The sequence below is a fragment of the Somniosus microcephalus genome, chromosome 12 (assembly GCF_052327205.1).
Source record: "Somniosus microcephalus isolate GS21.2 chromosome 12, FLI_Smic_1.0, whole genome shotgun sequence".
NCBI lineage: Eukaryota > Metazoa > Chordata > Chondrichthyes > Squaliformes > Somniosidae > Somniosus > Somniosus microcephalus.
This window is the reverse complement of record NC_140998.1, coordinates 166,641,134-166,659,693: the sequence shown is the minus strand read 5'-3', so window position 1 is coordinate 166,659,693 and position 18,560 is coordinate 166,641,134. Positions and strand designations below refer to the sequence as shown.

General features: G+C 49.5%; 1 long non-coding RNA gene across 1 annotated transcript in view; it reads right to left on the bottom strand.

Annotated features, from left to right (window-relative positions):
• The window catches only part of LOC147109689 (uncharacterized), a 50,777-nt gene that overhangs the window by 18,935 nt on the left and 13,282 nt on the right, over positions 1–18,560 (bottom strand). The window contains exon 2 of the long non-coding RNA XR_015080336.1: positions 690–901. This is a non-coding gene — a long non-coding RNA (uncharacterized LOC147109689). The remainder of the gene's footprint in view (positions 1–689; positions 902–18,560) is intronic.

The window sequence follows — 18,560 nt, the reverse complement described above, 5'->3', positions numbered from 1 at the left end:
CCGGTCTCCACTCACCGGGACTGTATGGGGTGGGGTTGGAACGCTGCACTTTCTGACCCAGAGACGGGAATACCACCACTGAACCAAAGGCTCGGTCCCTCTGTATGGATAGTGGTAAACTGATAATGGATATCATGTATGAAGTAGGTGCGTTCACATTTAATGGCCCTTCAGGTGTCTGCTGACAAGAAAAGAGCCAAGAATGAGCATTATGGCAAATGCCAGGATGAGGAGGTGAGGAGAATTTTTTATGCAGCGATTTGTTGTGATCTGGAACGCACCTCCTGAAAGGGCGGTGGAAGCAGATTCAACAGTACATTTCAAAAGTGAATTGGATAAACACTTGAAAAGAAAAAAAATTGCAGGACTATTGGGGAAAGAGCAAGAGAGTGGGACTAATGGGATTGCTCTATCAAAGAGTCGGCACGATGGGCTGAATGGCCTCCTTCTATGCCGTAGGATTCTATGCCGTTCCTCACCTCAATACCAATTGTTTAAATAAAAAAGTGGGAAAGGACAAAAGAAATTAATTAGCTGGGCTCCTGTCCAAAGGGGTTATGTTCTGCTCAGCAGACCAAATACAGTGCCATGACCCATTTAATCACTGAGATTGGCCTCAGTCTGTAAGTAACTAACAATCTTCATTGAACATCCTACATCTTCTGAACAAGAAGACGCCATAAACTCACAAAGTTCAGATGCCGCCCCATCCAGTGTAGATCAGCCCCGGGAATGCATCGACTGCAAAGAAAGCTTCATGCAGTCCTGCCAACACGGACTTCAACAATACATCGTCCTTCTGGGGTTTGTCCAGACCCTACTTACAAAGTTCATCATACGGCCACAAAGCATCTTCAAGTGGGGGCATGAGAAGTTTGGAACTCTGCTTCTATGTAAAAATCTACAAACAACAAAAAAAATAAAAACAATTTCTGTCCTCCATTTCATGCGATATGCCCCTGCATCATTGCGAAGAGTTTTCTTCTAAACATGAAATTGAAAACGCGTATACTGTACATTCATCAGACTGGCCTCGTGAGTGGAATAAATTGGGCATTCCATTGTTGTATTGTCATTCAAAACATGGAAGTGCTTTTAGGAGACCATCTCTCACCTCGACAGGATACAAGAAGGAGCTTGCCATCTGATCATTCTCTCAGCCTCATGCCTGTATCTTTCCAATTACAACCTTCTTCTTTCTATTTTAATGAAGCTATTATGATTCCTGTTCCTCTTAAACACCCAAGTTCCAAATACAGCCCCCTACCTGCCCATGCTCATCACCGTGTTGAAATCTTACTTCTGCTACCCTAACTCATTCTATCCCACAACCTCACACTTGCTGAATTCCTCATCTTATAGTCTTAACTTCTTCCGACAATCTACAGGCTTTTAAACACTTGACAACATCTGCCAGTGCTTGGATTACCTCTTCTCTCCTCAACTTTCAACCCTTCGGCTAGTTTTTTCTTATGTCTACGATTCACCGGATGACTCACCAGCTTTCAGTTAGGCCACTACAACAACAACTTGCATTATCGTATAAAACGTCCCAAGGCGCTTCACAGGAGCGTTACCAAACAAAATATGACACCGAACCAAAGGAGGAGATATTAAGAGTTACAAGGAGCAGATTAGCAGACCTAGCTTGCTTAAAGCCTATAGGAATTCAAGAAAAAAGTTTAGAGAATCGTTTGTATTAATGAGTTACAGAAAAATCTGTAACATTAATGGGAAATGCTTCCCTCTGCTTTCAGCATCCATCCTGTCAGTCTCCAAATAAAAAGAAACCTCAAGAGTACACTCGTAAAATGGAGTTAACGACAGTAGCCCGTATTAACATTATACAATATTATAAATCTCTCCCTTAATTGGTAGGTCTATAATTATGTTGTAGATTTACAGAATCACACTGCACAGAGTGGGATTAAATGGAGTGGACTTGAACAGGGTGTTTTAGTTGGGAATTTGGAGAAGACGGGGAAGGAGTTGTTGCTTTTTGCCTACACTACTTGTAGTGCTTTGTGTTACAGGTAGATATTTAATTTCAGTACCCTTAACTTAATCCAGATCAAGTAAGTAGTCAAGAAACTACACTGTAAACTAAGTTACCTACTTACAAATGTAATTAAATAAAACAAGGTCATATAGGGATGGCAGTGCAGGTGGTGTGCCACAACTGCAGCATGTGGGAGTTTGGGGAGAGCATTGTGATCCCAGACAACTACGTTTGCAGCGAGTGCCTGCATCTTCAGGAACTTCAGCTCAGAGTTTTTGAGCTGGAGCCTGAGGCACAGACATTGCAGGGCATCAGGGATGGGGAGAGTTACCTGGACACTTTGATCCAGGAGGCAGTCGCACCCCTAAGGTTAGGTAGTGGTACAGGTCTGGTTAGTGGTCAGGGACAGGAGGGTGTGACTGCAACTCAGGCAGGTAAGGGGACCCCAGGGGCAGTGCTGGAGGAGCCTCAGTCTTTGCCCTTGTCCAACAGGTATGAGGTTCTTGCTGCCTGTGTGGATGAAGGAAAAGCCTGCAGGATGGATGAGCAAGCTGACCATGGCACCATGGTGGAGGAGGAGTGAAAGGGAATGTAGTTGTGGTAGAGGACAGTACAGTCAGGGGGATAGATACTTTTCTCTGCAGCTGCAACCGTGAGTTCCGAAGGTTGTGTTGCCTGCCCAGTGCCAGCGTTAAAGGCATGTTCTCGCGGCTGGAGAAGAACTTGGAGTGGGAGGGGGAGGATCCAGTTGTCGTGGTCCACATAGTAACCAACGACATAGGTAGAACTAGGAATGAGGTTCTGCTGAAGGTGTTTGAGGAGCTAGGACCCAAATTAAAAAGCAGAACCTCAAAGGTAATAATCTCTGGTTTGTTACCTGAGCCACGTGCAAATTGGCATAGGGACAAACAGATTAGGGGTTTAAATGCGTGGCTCAAAGAGTGGTGTGGGAGGAAGGGGTTTTGGTTCCTAGGGCACTGGCACCAGTACTGGGGAAAGAGGGAGCTGTTCCGTTGGGACGGGCTCCACTTAAACCGGGCTGGGACCAGTGTCCTGGCGAACTGAATAACTAGGGCAGTAGACTAATGAAGGAGGTGGGGGAGGATTCAGGAAACAGTAAATTTAAAAACAGCAAGAGAAATGTCAAGGCTCTAGAGCAGAGTAGAGTTTTCGGTAAAAATAAGCAGAGTGGGCCAGGAAGGGACAGAGAGAGTAACAAAGGTAATAAGGCATCAGTGACTAAGGTGACATCAGGGAAAAAGAGAAATGAGTCAAAGCTAAAGCACTATATCTGAATGCGCGAAGCATTTGCGACAAAATAGATGAATTAATAGCGCAGTTAGAAATTAACAGGTTTGATCTAACAGTCATAATGGAGATGTAGTTACAAAATGGCCACGGTTGGGAACTAAATATTCCAATGTGGCAGGGCCACCAAGGGGACTCTGATCTTATGTACATAATTATCTTTAACTAATTGTTAGCTACAGAATGAATCTGTATCTCTGTTCATATTATCGCATGTACATAGTGCGGTCCCTTTAAGACTGAGACCCAACGCGATGATGTCATCACGTTGATCACGTGATCCTCCAGCAGCAGGAAAACGTGATGACGTCATGACGTCCGACCAGGGAGGGGCTCTAGTCAATCCTCGTGGAGCTAGCAACCAATACAGACCTGTTATCCAGCTTTCCATTGTTTTAGTGTTAAACTCTGTTTATTAGTATTAAAACACCGTTTGTTTAATAGACTGACTCGATCTCAGTCCTTTAGTTAGGAATCTAGCCGTTCCTACAATGGTGACCCCGAATTTTCGTGGACAATTTTCACGAAAGAAGCGTAACGAAACATGGAAGCACACGCCGTGGCTTTGAAACTCCCACAGTTTTGGGAACAACATGCTGCCTCCTGGTTCGTCCAAGCAGAAGCACAATTCGAACTCCGTAACATCGCCACGGATCAGACCCGCTACCTCCACGTGGTCTCCGCACTCGACAGCTCCACGGCCACATGGATCATCAGCCTGCTCAAAAACCCCCCAGAAGCCAGCAAGTATGATGCTTTTAAAGCGCGGTTAATACAGGTCTTCGGACTCACGAAGGCAGAGCGGGCCCGCCGGCTGCTCGCTGTGCCCGGCCTGGGCGATTCCAAGCCATCTGAGTTAATGAGCCAGATGCTCACACATTGGGCTCCGAACCCCAATGCTTCCTTTTTCGGGAGTTATTCCTGAGTCAACTCCCCGAACAGGTTCAAGCCGCTCTCGCTAGATCGGACACCGCGGATTGCGCAGCACTGGCTGCAGAAGCAGACACGGTTTATGCGGTCACGCAGCAATACTGCTCCGCCACGAGACAACCCTCCTCCGCGGACGCTGCCCCGACGCCTCCATCCCCCGGCTTGTGTTTTTACCACGCCCGTTTCGGCGCGAAAGCCAGAAGCTGCTGCCCTCCTTGCAGTTTCGCGCCTAAAAAAAAAAACAGCAACCCCGGCAGCAGCCCCAGAAAAGGAGGATCGAGTTTAAGGTACGGGCCGCGGCCGCGATGGCGATTGGGAATTCCGGGAAGCTCCTCTACATTACCGATTCCCTTTCGGGCCGGCGCTTTTTATGCGACACCGGGGCGCAGTGCAGCATCCTTCCCGCCTCAGCACTTGACATCCAGTCTGGGAGGCACTGTCCCGCCCTCGAGGCAGATAATGGCGGGGCCATTCGTACCTTTGGCAAATGGCAGATCCGGGTGTGCTTCGGCGGACAACGGTTTCAGTGGGAATTTATCACAGCCAAAGTTTCATAAGCCATCCTCGGCGCGGATATCTTATGCGCCAACAGCCTCTTGGTAGATGTCCGAAACCGTCGACTGGTCAACGCGGCTACCTTCCATTCCATTCCGTGCTTCCGCAGTTCCGCACCGGCCCATACTGTCTCCTGCGCGTTACCCTTGCCGGACGAATTCACCCGCCTACTAAGTGAATTCCCGGATCTGACCAAGCCCACTTTCTCCGCCTTGGCAGCTAAGCATGGTGTCCACATTACTACGACCGGCTCCCCAGTGTACGCACAAGGTCGGCGGTAGTGAAAACCGAGTTTGCCACGATGGAGTGGCTGGGGATTATTCGCCGGTCGAATAGTCCCTGGTCCTCACCCCTACCTATCGTTCCAAAGCCCGGCGGCGGATGGCGGCCATGTGGGGACTACCGTCGACTGAATGATGCAACGACGCCCGATCGGTACCCGATCCCGCACATTCAAGACTTTTCCGCCCATTTGGCGGGAAACTCAATCTTCTCCAAGGTCGACCTCGTCCGGGGCTACCATCAGGTCCCCGTACACCAGCAGGACATCCAAAAAACTGCGGTTATTACTCCCTTTGGACTGTTCGAGTTCCTCAGAATGCCTTTTGGGCTCAAGAACGCCGCGCAGGCCTTTCAACGACTCATGGACTCGGTCCTGCGGGATCTTCAGTTTTTATTTGTCTATCTGGACGATATCCTGATAGCCAGCTCCACCGTTGACCATCTCCGCACCCTTTTTCGGCGCCTCAGCCAGCATGGCCTCATAATCAACCCGGCCAAATGCCAGTTCGGCCTACATCAGATTGACTTCTTGGGCCACCGCATTACCCAGGAGGGTGCAATCCCACTGCAGTCAAAGGTCGAAGCAATTTCGGCATTCCCGAAGCCACAGTCCACCAAAGCCCTCCAAGAATTCCTGGGCATGGTGAACTTCTATCACCGCTTTGTGCCGAAGGCAGCACAACTCATTCAGCCCCTCTACGAGGCCCTCAAAGGCAAGATGGGAAAGGATGCAATAACCTGGACGGCAGCAATGGATGACGCTTTCGACAACACAAAAACCGCTCTAGCCAATGCAACTATGTTGGCACACCCTCTGCCAGGAGCCACCAATGCCCTCACCACGGATGCTTCCGACTATGCCATAGGCGCCGTGCAAGCACAGTGGGTCAATGGGTCGTGGCAGCCACTGGCGTTCTTCAGCCGCCAACTCCGGCGCAATGAACGCAAATATAGTACTTTCGACCGTGAGTTGCTGGCACTGTTCCTGGCCATTCGCCATTTTCGTTTCCTGTTGGAGGGACGTCCCTTCACCGCGTTTGTAGATCACAAATCACTGACTTTTGCAATGGCCAAGACCGCCGAACCGTGGTCGGCCCGACAGCAGAGACAGCTAACTTACATTTCGGAATTCACGACAGACATCCAGCATGTAGCTGGCAAGGACAATTTGGTAGCCGATTGCCTTTCTCGCGTGCCCGTACGGGCAGTCCAGTTGGGCATCGATTATGCCCTCATGGCCACCGACCAAGCATCCGACCCTGAAACGCAGTCGTATCGCGCCGACACCTCTAGCCTCCAACTGGCCGATGTGCAATTCCACGCAGCAGGCACCTCGTTGCTCTGCGATGTCTCCATGGGGGATCCTCGCCTGATCGTTCCAGCTGCCTGGCGTCGCCAAGTCTTCGATGCCATCCATGGGCTTTCGCACCCGGGTGTGAAAGCATCCCAAAAATTACTGTCGGCTAAGTTCGTCTGGAGAGGAATGCGTAAGGATATCCGCGACTAGGCTAACACCTGCGTCGTCTGGCAAAAGTCTAAGGTGCAGCGCCATGTCAGGGCCCCATTGGCCACGTTCGCTGTGCCAGAACGGCGATTCGACCACGTCAACGTGGATCTCGTCGGACGGCTGCCACCATCCCAGGGTTACACACACATTCTAACCATGGTCGATCGTACTACCAGATGGCTCGAGGCAGTACCTTTGGCGTCTACTACGTCTGCCGATGTAGCCAGAGTGTTCCTTTCCTCGTGGGTCGCACGTTTCGGCGGATATTTCTTCAGACCGCGGTCCACAATTCTCGTCCGAGCTCTGGAACGCTGTGGCCCAGGGTCTTGGCACCAAACTCCACCGCACTACGGCCTATCACCCACAGGCAAACGGTTTGTGCGAACATTTCCACCGATCGTTAAAGGCATCGCTGAGAGCCAGCCTCCAAGGTGCCGGCTGGGCGGATAAGCTTCCAATGGTCATGTTGGGGCTGCGCACGACACCCAAAGAGGACCTGCAATCGTCTGTCGCAGAGCTCGTGTACGGTCAGCCGCTCCGTGTACCGGGAGATTTCCTGCCGCTTCCCACCGCGCCATGGTCTGCGGCCGACCAACTCAGCAACCACCGGGAAATGGCCAAGGCTTTTGCGCCCATTCCGACTTCACATCACGGCCTGCCATCTTTGCACGTTCCAGCGGAGCTAAAACATGCTGAATTCGTATTCATTCGGCATGATGCCCATAGGGATCCGCTCAAGGCTCCCTACACAGGACCTTTCCGTGTAATAGAGCCTGGCGACAAGAGTTTCTCGGTTGACATCGGTGGTAAACCAGACCACATCTCCATTGATCGTCTCAAACCGGCGCATCTGGACATCGACCGGCCAGTAGAAACTGTACAGCCGCCACGCCGTGGCCGCCCTCCAGCTGCATCCGCACCAGTCCGAAGGCTCCCATCCGCCAGCCCGCCCGCTGTTCAACAACGTTCACTCCAAGAATACAGGAGTCGCTCTGACAGGCTTGTCAGACCTCCTAGTCAATTGACTTTTACTGTTAAAGACAATTCTGGGGGGGGCGCATGTGGCAGAGCCACCAAAGGACCTCTGATCTTATGTACATAATTACCTTTAACTAATTGTTAGCTACAGAATGAATCTGTATCTCTGTTCATATTATCGCATGTACATAGCGCGGTCCCTTTAAGACTGAGACCCAACGCGATGACGTCATCACGTTGATCATGTGATCCTCCAGCGGCGGGAAAACGTGATGACGTCATGACGTCCGACCAGGGAGGGGCTCTAGTCAGTCCTTGTGGAGCTAGCAACCAGTACAGACCTGTTATCCAGCTTTCCATTGTTTTAGTGTTAAACTCTGTTTATTAGTATTAAACATTGTTTGTTTAATAGACTGACTCGATCTCAGTCCTTTAGTTAGGAATCTAGCCGTTCCTACACCAGGATACTTAACTTCTGAAGAGAAGAGACAGGAAGAGATAGGCAAAATGGAAAAGGAGGAGGGGTAACCCTGATAATAAAGGATGGGATAAAGACAGTCGAGAGAAAGGATCTTAGCTCTGAAAATCAAGAAGTAGAATCCGTTTGGGTGGAGCTAAGAAACAGCAAGGGGCAGAAAACATTGGTGGGAGTTGTTTATAGGCCCACAAATAGTAGTTGTAATGTCTTCTCTTCTTAGGCAGTCCCTCGGAACCGAGGATGACTTGCTTCCACATTAAAAATGAGTTCTCAGGTGACTGATGAGTCCAATGCGGGACCTACAGTCTATGTCACAGGTGGGGCAGACGGTGGTTGAAGGGGCGGGTGGGTGGGGTGCTTGGGTTGACGTGCGTGCTTGGGTTGACGTGAGCTCCTTGCGCTGCCTGCGCTTGGCTTCCGCTTGCTCCCGGCGAAGAGATTCGAGGTGTTCAGCGCCTTCCCGGATGCTTCTCCTCCACTTTGTGCGGTCTTGGGCCAGGGGTTCCCAGGTGTCGGTGGGGATGTTACACTTTTTCAAGGAGGCTTTGAGGGTGTCCTTGAAGCGTTTCCTCTAACCACCTGGGGCTCTCTTGCCGTGCCGGAGCTCCGAGTAGAGCGTTTGTTTTGGGAGTCTCGTATCGGGCATGCGGACAATATGATCCATCCATCGGAGCTGATTGAGCGTGGTCAAAGCTTTGATGCTGGGGATGTTGGCCTGAGCAAGAACACTGACGTTGGTGCGTGTCATAAATCTCATCATCGAGAAACTACCTATGAAATAACACTGGACGGCCAGCTGGTGGCGCCGTCCAAGGAGTATAAATACTCGGGCGTTGGCCCCAGCTTGCTAGGGACATTTTGTAAGACAAGGAGCTAGTGGATACAACTAGACTTCCATGTTCTGAAACAAGTTGATTAAAGCCTTTGCTTTATACTCAAACCAAGTGCGTAGTGAGTTTTATTACGTCAATTTAATCAACTTGATATCGACTCCACGCTTTGGGTGATTTCGGGAACAGCCAGCTACGACTCGAACCATCATGGAGAAACTACTCAGACCCGCCCGTCTTGACCTGGACCCGAATTCACTTACAGCTGCTAAGGTATGGAAACACTGGTATCGTACCTTCAGCAACTTCCTCAGGGTGTGTGGTGAAAATGTTCCTGATAAATTTGAAATACTTGCTAATTATGTATCCCCTCATGTGTTTGATTATATCGAAGACTGTGTAGAATATGACGTCGCTATCCAAATACTACAGCAGCTATATGTCAAGTCCCCAAATGAAATTTTTTCTCGGCATCTACTGGCCACAACTCGACAACAACCCGGGGAATCACTTGACGAATTCCTTCAGAAACTTCGCAGGCTCAGCAAGGATTGTAACCTTAAAGCTGTTACAGCTGAGCAGTACCAGGAGGAGTTAATTCGTGATTCCTTTATTAATGGGATTGCATCTCCCTTCATACGTCAGCGTCTGTTGGAGAATAAAACCCTCAAGTTACAGGCTGCCTATGACCAGGCATGTTCTCTGGACTTAGCAAAGAGGAATGCAGACACCTATCTTTCACCACATGCACGGGCTGCTGCTATCTCTTTTAGTGACTCCTTCGATAGGCCTCGGGCGGAAGCCCTCACGGATGACGACTCCAACCCGGCTGATGACAACCCTACCCTAGAAACCTACACTGATGACGACCCCGCCCTAGCGGCATCTTGGCAATCTGGAAGGAAGTGTTTCTTCTGTGGAGGTGCATTCCATTATAGGAAATTTTGTCCTGCTCGTAACGCGACCTGCAATCATTGCAGCAAGAAAGGTCACTTTTCTAAGGTATGCCAGTCAAGAGCCGCTGTTAGTAAGAAAGGCCACTTTTCTAAGGTATACCGGTTGAGAGCTCCTGTTAGTTTTGCAGCTACTATCTATAAAACTGCTCCTCCCCCAAGAGCCACTACTAAGGTTACAGCTGCAATCTATAAAACTGCTCCTCCCCCAAGAACCGCTACTAAGGTTACAGCTGTCAAGGGTAAAACTGCCCCTCCTCCCATCACAGCTGTTTTTCCCCAAAGTTTGTCCCACGCAGCCACGAAGGTTTCGGTAAATGGACACATTTTGAGTGCACTAATCGACTCATGCAGCTCTGACAGCTTCATTAGTGAGCGGGCTGTCAGTAAGTTAAAACTGCGTATTTACCCCTCGGACAGGGAAATTGCAATGGCTCTGACGACACTGACCACCAATTCTTCTGGCTTTTGTCTTGTCGACCTTATTCTCAATGGCCGCACTTATTTCTCCACCCGGCTCGGAGTGCTCAAGAACCTATGCAGTGATGTGCTCCTGGGACAGGATTTCCAGAAACAACACAAAAGACTCACTTTTGAGTTTGGAGGGTCAAAGCTGGAGCTTACTATTTGCAAAGTACCGTTTTGTGCGCTTTTGGCAGCTTCGCTCGACGAGCCCTCCTTGTTTGCCAATCTTTCCCCCCGATGTAAGCCTATAGTCACTAAATCACGACGTTTCAGCCAAGATGATCGATCCTTTATTGAGGCAGAAATCTCTCGCCTTCGAGCTGACGGTATCATTGAGCCATGTTCATCGTCCTGGCAGGCTCAAGTCGTCATTGTTAAAAATCCTCTGAAGCAACACAAGAAACGTCTTTGCATCGATTACTCGCAAACTATTAACCAGTATACCGACCTGGATGCCTACCCACTACCACGCATCGATGACATGGTCAATAACCTTGCCAACTACAAGGTATTTTCAACTTTTGATTTAAAGAGCGCATATCATCAAGTACCATTAAAGGACTCTGACAAAAAGTATACAGCCTTTGAGGCCAATGGTCGGCTTTACCAGTTTTGTCACCTTCCATTTGGGGTCACCAATGGGGTGGCCGTCTTTCAACGGGCAATGGATAGCCTAGTCAAACAGGAGAACTTACGGACACTTTTCCACATCTAGATAATATCACCATTGCTGGTCATGACCAGAAGGAGCATGATGCCAACTTCCAGAAATTTTTTAACGTTCTCCGTCGTCGCAACTTAAATGAGTCCAAATCTGTGAAATCAGTACCATCAGTCAACATCATTGGCTACTGGGTGGGCAACGGTGTCATCAAACCGGATCCGGAGCAACTTCGTCCGCTTCAGGAGCTCCCTCCCCTATGAATCTTGGCTCTCTTTGTCGGGCACTCGGCATGTTCGCCTATTATGCGAAATGGATACACCACTTCTCCGACAAGATCCAGCCCCTGTTTCACGCAAAGTCATTTCCATTTGGAAACAGCTATTTCAGCTTTCAACCTCCTCAAGCGACAACTGGAAAAAGCCACGCTTCGTTCCATTGATGAAAATCTTCCTTTCGTGGTTGAGTGCGATGCATCAGATGTGGCGATCTCTGCTACCTTGAATCAAGGTGGTCGACCCATTGCATTTCTGACCAGAACTTTGCAGGGTAGCGAGCTCCATTATCCTCCTGTCGAGAAGGAGGCTACGGCCATCATTGAAGTGGTACGTAAATGGAGTCATTTTCTCGCTCGTCGCCATTTCACACTTATAACCGATCAGCGCACTAAGATCAAGAATAACAAAATACAACTCTGGAGGATGGAATTGGCCGCCTTTGGATACACCATACATTATCAACCCGGCAAAGAGAATGTGGCCCCGGATACCCTCACGCGGGCATTCTACTCTTCTATATCAACTTCGACTCTGGCGGATCTTCATACTGACTTATGCCATCCTGGCGTTACCCGTATGTTGCACTTTGTGCGATCTAAAAATCTCCCATTTTCTACGGAAGATGTGAAAAGAACGTGCTCCTCCTGTAAAATTTGTGCGGAGTTAAAACCGCAATTCTTCCGCCCATCAGATGACTCGCTCATACACGCTATGCAGCCTATGCAGCGACTTGGCATTGACTTTAAAGGGCCATTGCCTTCCTCAACGCGGAACACCTACTTACTGACTATGGTGGACGAATATTCACACTTTCCCTTTGCTTTCCCCTGTCCCAATATGCTTACTTCCACAGTGATCAAATGCTTTGATCAAGTCTTTTCCCTTTGCGGTACGGCCAATTTCATCCACTCTGATCGGGGTCCCTCCTTCATGTCAAGCGAACTCAAAAGTTATCTCTCCCAACGGGGAATCGCCACAAGTAAAACGACACCATACCATCGGTAACGGACAGGTTGAGAGATACAACGTTATCATTTGGAATGCTGTTCATCTTGCGCTGAGGTCTCGCAACCTACCAGACCAGCAGTGGGAAACTATGCTCCCGGACATGTTGCATTCCATCAGGTCCCTCCTTTCTACTTCTACCAATGTCACACCTCACGAATGATTCTTCGGCTTCCAGCGTCGCTCCACCCATGGGACGTCTCTGCCGTCATGGTTGGCAGCTCCTGGCCCCGTGCTGCTCCGAAGATTCATCCGATCGTCGAAAACCGATCCTCTAGTCAACGAGGTAGACCTTACAGACGTCAACCCCACGTACGCCCACGTGCAGTACCCGGATGGCCGGGAGTCCACCGTTTCGCTCCGGGACCTGGCTCCCTGTCCGGCCGGTTCCGCGGACCCGACTGATGGAGGGACCCGCGGGGATGAGGCCGACACTCTGGGCTCCCCCGAGGATGACGCCCTACCTGGGACATCGAGGGATCTGCCGGCTGCCCCGCCGGATCCGCTCAGGGAGCCGAGTGCTCCCCGTGGGATGGCCACCCCGAGCCAGGACGCCGGTCAATCTCCGGCTAACCAATGGGACGATGCCAGTTCTGTGCCTGTGGGGACCCGCACCTGGAGTCACGATCTCCCCAACCTCCCTCGGGTCGATCAGAGCAACACGGGCCCTGTCAATCCACCGGCACGGATCAAGCGGCCCAGGGACCAAGACACGGTCTGGGGAGACGTGCCTTCTGGCCATAAACAAAAATCTAAAAGACTGCGGCTATTCGTGGTCCGCCTAATCCGTTAAGAGGAAGTCGTCGGACTTCCAAATCTTTTAGGCAGGAAGAATGTCATAAATCTCATCATCAAGAAACTACTATGAAATAACACTGGACGGCCAGCTGGTGGCGGCGTCCAAGGAGTATAAATACTCGGGCGTTGGCCCCAGCTTTCCAGGGACATTTTGTAAGACAGGAACTAGTGAAGTACAACTAGACCTCCATGTTCTGAAACAAGTTGATTAATGCTCAAACCAAGTGCGTAGTGAGTTGTATTACGTCAGTGTGCCTATCCTGCCAATGGATTTGCAGGATCTTGCGGAGGCAGCGTTGGTGGTACCTCTCCAGTGCTTTGATGTGCCTGCTGTACATGGTCCATGTCTCTGAGGCATACAGCAGGGCGGGTATCACTGCTGCTCTGTAGACCATGAGCTTAGTGCCGGGTTTGAGGTCGTGGTCTTCAAACACTCTCTTCCTCAGGCGACCGAGGACTGCATTGGCACACTGAAGGCGGTGTTGGACTTCGTCTTCGACGTCTGCCCTTGTTGACAGTAGGCGCCCGAGTTGTAATGTAGGGCAGAGTATAAATCAGGAAAATAGAGGGTCATGTAACAAGGGTAATACAGTAATCATGGGGGACTTTAATCTACATATAGACTGGGCAAACCAAATTTGCAGCAGTAGTGTGGAGGACGAATTCATGGAATGTATGCAAGATAGTTTTCTAGATCAGTATGTTGAGGAAGCAACTTGGGAACAGGCTATTTTAGATCTAGTATTGTGCAATGAGAAAGGGTTAATTAATAACCTTGTAGTAAAGGGGCCTTTGGGGAAGTGACACCATAATATGATAGAATTTTATATTGAGTTTGAAAGTGATTTAGTTAAATCCGAAACTAGGGTCTTAAATCTAAACAAAGCAAACTACGTAGGTAGGAGGGGCGAGTTGGCTAAGGTCGATTGGGAAACTACATTAAAAGGTATGACAGTAGACAAGCAATGGCTAGCATTTAAAGGATTAATACATAATTTACAGCAAATATACATTCCTTTAAGGCGCAAAAACCCCACAGGAAAAGTGGTCCAACCGTGGCTAATAAGAGAAGTTAAAGATATTATTAGATCAAAGGAAGAGGCTTATAATGTTGCCAAAAATAGTAAGCGTGAGGATTGGGAGGATTTTAGAATTCAGCAAAGGAGGACCAAGAAATTGATAAAGAGAGGGAAAACAGAATATGAGAGTAAACTAGCATGAGACATAAGAACAGACTGTAAAAGCTTCTATAGGTATGTAAAAACAAAAAGATTAGCAAAAGTAAATGTGGGTCCCTTACAGGCTGAGACAGGAGAAATTATAATGGGGAATAAGGAAATGGCAGAGAAATTAAACAAATAACAAATACTTTGGGCTCGATTTTCATTGAGCCGTGGAGTCGGGCTTGGAGGCGTGCGGGGGGTTAAAATCGCAAAAACTGGCAGGCGGGACCCCCCCCCGCCTGGTTCCCGACTCCGAGCAATTTTAACTCAGGCGTGTCTGATGGTCCCAACTCCGTCCCGCATCCAACAGGCGGGACTGGTCTTTAAGGCCCTTAATAACCACTAAATGGCCTCTACAATCCTATTTTAAAAGGCCCTTGCAAATTTAACCCTTTTCCCACGTAAAACACGCCTGGTGGGAAACACGAATGTGAAACCTGGCGGGAGCACTATTGGATTGCTGACTATCAACTGCAGGTCAACCATTAAAGAGGAGATTTGATCAGCCATCATTTGCAGGTGGCAGGACTTAGTGGTCTCAGGTCTGGGGCAACTTGTAGAGGGCTTAACCACACCTGTGGAAGGTTGGAGCCTCACACCCATCTCCAGTGTGGCATCCTGTCCTGGGAAAGCCCTCTCGCCACCATCACTCAGCGCTTCCTCAATGGAGGCATATACCAGAAGCATGGGAGCCATTTATTTCCTTCCCATCTGGGCATTAGAGGAGCTCGAGCACCAGCCGCAGCAGCAGCAGAACCAGGAACAACAGCAGCACCAGCAACAGCAGCAGCAGCAGGAGCGCCAGGCTGCTGCTCACCCACCTGAGGTTGCACAGGCCAGAAGGGGCCAGCGCCTGGAAGCCTGTCGGCGCAGGAGATACCCCCCCAAACAGGGTCTACAGACGCAGGGTCACCTATCTCAACATGTCTGAGCAGCAGTGCCAAAGGCGGCTCCGACTTTCTCGAGAGGTAGTGACTGACATCTGCGCAATGCTACAGCAAGATGTAAGATATTTAGTAGATGAGAATCATATATGTATAAATTCAAGTGTAGCCATTGACCAAATAATATTACCCATAATTACTCCTGGGTAACTAGAACTTGTTCAAAATGTAGCTGCAGACAGTTAAAAAGCAGTTTTGACTAAGTTTTGATAACAAACAGGCACAGACTGCAAGTGAAGGTCAAATCATTAAATTGCTAAGAAAAACATATTATAATGCTGTTAAAACCTGGAATTCGCTTAACAAAACTAACTGCAACAATATTTAAAGAATTAGTATAAATTCCAATAAATGAGAGAGATCATGGAAGTTAAGGTATTTATCTGGTAGATTAAAGTGAGATAGTCTGGATACATCAAGACTAGTGAAACAGCGCTGAAATGATCTGGGCCCTTGGTATAGAAAGGCCTTGTACTGCTTGAGACATGAAATGAAAGAGATATGGTAAATTCCAATGGGGTGAAAAGCTATAAACAAGATAACACGACAGCAGAACAGGGTTAATGGAAATGTACTGGAAAAGGAGTGGCCAGGTTACTAGCCTTAACCTGAGTGACAATGGTATTTTGACCATTAGAACCAAAAGGTGATTTTGTTAAAGACCATATATGGACACTGGCCAACCAAACTGTTGATAAGGAATGGGTTAAAACCTCGATATTCAAACAACAGTTTCACACAGAGTTTTGCTGCAAGGATAAGGAACAGACCTGCAACGACGTTGCCTGTGTCCGAAGGGCTCCAGAGACCAAAGGCTGCGAGCTATTCATCACTATTGCCTAATGTTAAGTATTGATTACGCTGTAAGCTTAATAAATCTGATCTGTTGCTCAAACATACTGGCTGCTGCCTATTTGTGTCTCGTCCAAGAACTCTGAGTGGTCAATACTGATTGACTCACAAAGACCTGCTGCCCAGAGGACCAGGTGGACAAGCATTACCAGTGGCTGTCAAAGTCACCACCGCACTCAACTTTTGATCTCAACAGCAGCAGACATCAACGGCATCTCCCAGGCGGCCGCACACACTTGCATCACGCAGGTAACCGATGCCCTCTTTGCCCTATCACATCCATTTCACCAAGGATCGAGCAAGTGTCACAGCGCGAGCGGTTGGATTAGCTCATCTGGCAGGCTTTCCAAGGGTGCAGGGTGTTGTTGACTGCACACATGTGGCCCTTACGGCACCCCATCACAATCCAGATATTTTTGTCAACCGCAAGGGCTTCCACTCCCTTAACGTTCAGCTGGTGTGTGACCACAAAAAGGAAATTTTGCATGTTTGTGCCATGTACCCTGGCAGTTGCCATGACTCCTTCATACTGCGCCAGTCTGGTGTGCCTCAGCTATTCAGTCCGCCAGACCAACTTAATGGATGGCTACTTGGAGACAAGGGCTATCCCCTGAGGATGTGGCTGATGACGCCGTTGAGGAGACCATCCAGCCACATGTCCACCAGAGCCATAATTGAGCAAACCATCGGTTTGCTGAAGATGCGCTTCAGATGCCTGGATAGATCAGGTGGAGCCCTGCAGTACTCAGCAGCCAGGGTCTCCAGAATCGTCGTGGTTTGCTGTGCACTTCACAACATGGCACAGCGTCGTGGCTTGCAGATTCCTGAGGACCAAGTGGTTCCTCACATATCCTCCTCAGATAAGGAGGAGGAGGAGGAGGAAAACGAACATCCTGCAGAGGCCCATCAACCAGCAGCAGCATTACGCAAGAACATTGCTGCCCGGGATGCAAGGGACGCACTCATCCTGGCCAGATTTGCTTAGCCTAGTCAATGAAACAATTTTGCCTCGTAGCTTCTTACCAGAGCATTGACAATGTCCAAGAACCAGAGGATTCCTAGCACTTCGACCACCATACTGACAGTTGCAAGTATTCCTAAGGCCTCAATGTGGAAGTCCCAATAGTGAAATGACAGACGCCACAACTGCAACATTTGCCATCAGAATTTTTATGTACAATTACGACGTGATGGCATTTTTACACTAAACACAAAATTACACCCAAGTGACTACCCTTGTGACTACTTGTGCTTTATCTTCCTTTTACGCGTGCTCTTACGTAGTGCTTCCCCTGTGGCTTCAGCAGATGTGGAGGCCCCTTGCTTACTTTCCTGCTGCTCCTGTCTCGACACCTTTGGCAGGCGTCCTCTGGGGTTGCGAGCCTGTGAGGGCTCATCAACAGTCTGCTGCTCCTGCGGCTGTGCAGGGGTTGAGACGTCTATCTCACTTGGGTGTGGCCTCTGCTGGGGCTCTGACCGAGGGCTCTGCAGTGGCATGGAAGTATGAGCGCCTGGAGAGGAGCCCCCACTTCCTTGAGGTATGCCACCATCCTTCCTCTCATGGGTCAGGTCCTCCTCAGTGCCTGCAAGTGGCTGGAGAACACCTTGCTGCACATCAGGGGGGCCATGGGGACCCGTATCTGCAATGGCAGTCCTACTCAGAAGGACTTCCATGAAGGTCTGGTTTCTCTGTTCAGTAGATGCCCATCGCTCCTCAAGAGATGTCATTCTATTCTGAACAATGACCATGTTTTCCATACCCTGGCGACTAAGCTCCTCCATGGCCGTAGCCATCCTCTCCTCTACCATAGCCATCCTCTCCTGTATGGTAGCCAGCCTTACCACGGAGGTAGCAATCATAGAAACAGAGAAGATAGGAGCAGGAGTAGGCCATTCGGCCCTTCGAGCCTGCTCCGCCATTCAACGAGATCATGGCTGATCATCCAAACCCTAGCACCCGGTCCCTACACCGACAGCCATCCCACCCAAGCCCTATCCCCGTAACCCCGTAACCCCACATATTTAATCCCCCCTAACACTAAGGGTCAATCCTTTCCACAGAGGTAGCCATCCTTTCCGTGGTGATGCGTTCATGCGCCAATGACTCCACAAAGGCTCTGCTCATGTTCGCTATGGACTCCTCCATTCGCTCCACACTCGCAGTGACCCTAGAGACAAAACCTGCCAGAGACTCCTGCATCTGTGCCTGGAGTTCCATCACCTCTGATCTTATGGATGGACCCAGAGGCAGAGGGTCGACATGCTGCTGAGCCGAGCTGGCAGAGTCCTGCGCCCTCTGACTAGGACTCTCCACTGCTGTCCCTGTCTCCACAATCTGCTGATGCTCACTTGTGAGCTGTGATACACCAGGTGACAACACTAATCTATGTCCTGAAGGTCCCACCAAGGTGTGAGTGTCTGCGCTGGTGCTGGGTGCGCTGAATTCTGCTGACGCTGCGCCCTCAGAGGTTGCAGCTTCCTCTGAGGAGTCTGGCTGCTCAGCCTCTTCTTCCT